At 68.7% G+C, this 1,614-nt stretch overlaps 1 protein-coding gene across 1 annotated transcript in view; it reads right to left on the reverse strand.

Annotated features, from left to right (window-relative positions):
• Positions 1-1,614, reverse strand: part of KCNT1 (potassium channel, sodium activated subfamily T, member 1) — a 43,966-nt gene that overhangs the window by 2,414 nt on the left and 39,938 nt on the right. The gene's annotated exons all lie outside the window — the stretch shown is intronic.

The raw sequence follows: 1,614 nt of genomic DNA on the forward strand, positions 1-1,614 counted from the left end.
GACACACATGCGGGGCCCTTGGGCAGGAACCAGGTGCAGCCTCCAGCCCTTTGCCCGACAGCCGCGCTGTGTCTCTTCCCGAAACGCTGGCCTGAGCCCTGGGGCAGGAGCTGCCAGGTGCCGAGTGGGCGGCTGCGCTGGAGGCTGTGCAAGGAGGCCCCTCCCGGCCCGAGTGCCCCCCATGCATTTCCGGGGTGAGCAGCAGAGACCGGGGCCTGGACTCTGCAGTAGCCAAGGCCCAGGCAGGGGAAGGATGGAGGCGGCTCTTAAGGGCCCGACCGCGGACCACAGCCCTCAGCAGGCCGGCCACACGGGCACACACACCAGTGGGGACAATGGGAATGGAGAGGCTGGCCCCTGGGGCCCTCGTGGGCTGGTGCCCGCTGAAAGCTGGACGCACTCCTGCCAGCCTCCCGGCCACACCCTGGGCCCTGCTTCTCCCGGTGGATGGGCCACAGCATCCTGAACCTAGAAGACTGGACCAAGCCAGGCTGGCTCTGCTTGTGGGGTGTGGGCTGCAAGGTGGGGGCACGCGGGGTGTGGTCAGTCACAGGTCAAGACCGTGATTCCCCCAGGACCAGCGGCTTTACCACCGACGTGGGGCTGGGGGTGGGGGAGCAGGGCTGGTGACACCTCGCCTGGCAAGTGACCAAGGGCCGTACCACCTCCCCCTGCACCCCCTCCTCCCCCTGCATTCCAGCTTCCATGGGGATCTGGCCCTGGGTGTCCACACTCTCCCCTCTCACACCTCCCCAATTTCCTCCTCTACAAATTGGGGGTAACCGGGGCCTCCCTCCGAGTGGCTGTCAGGAAGGGGTCGGGTTGGGGGTGCAGGGCAGAGGGGCCCTAGGACGACACCCTCTGGGGGAACCTCCCTGCAGCCTTAGCTAAGAGGGTCACCTCCCCCCACAAGGTCATGCCTCCCCTCCGGTTTTACATTCTGGCCTGAGCACCCCTCAGGCCCACACATGGTGGGGGGCTCGGGAAACACCACCTGGTGACCCCCAGTGACCCTGCAGGGCAGCCACCCCAGGGAGCCTCGGAAGGAAGCGGGGGGGTGGGGCGCTCACAGCCCCGTTGGTGGGAGCCGACGCTGGCTGGGGCTGCAGGGCTTCCGGGAGCACCATCAGGGTGGCACAAGGAAAAGCACGCGCCCTGCGGTGCCAACGCCGGCCCGGAGACCCCATCCCTGGCCTGTCAGCTCCTGCCACCCCTGGATGGAGGGGCCGCCCCAGGGCCACCAGGAGTCCCCGAGGAAGAAAGGGGTCTGGGCGGCGAGGCCTGTGGCCTGGACTCTGCTGGGGTCTCAGGGCAGGACGTCAGCCCTCCACCCGCTGGGGCACGTCCACCACCAGGGCGGGGATCCTGGCCTGGGACCATCCATCTGGATGCTTCCCAGAGAGACCTGGGGGGACTCGGGGGTCCAGGGGGCAGCTGCAGGCCAGGTGGGCCGCCCGCGAGGTCAGCGCAACGTGATAAGAACAGGAAAGGACGCGCTGGGTGGACTGTCCGGGACGGACCAACCAGACCCTGGAGCCGGTCCCAGCAGAGCCGCTGTGGGAGGAGGGCTGTTGCGGTCCCTGCAGTGGGTGCCTGGGAGCGCGAGGCCCGCCT

Source organism: Myotis brandtii, unplaced genomic scaffold (genome assembly GCF_000412655.1).
Source record: "Myotis brandtii unplaced genomic scaffold, ASM41265v1 scaffold691, whole genome shotgun sequence".
In the NCBI taxonomy this organism is placed as follows: domain Eukaryota; kingdom Metazoa; phylum Chordata; class Mammalia; order Chiroptera; family Vespertilionidae; genus Myotis; species Myotis brandtii.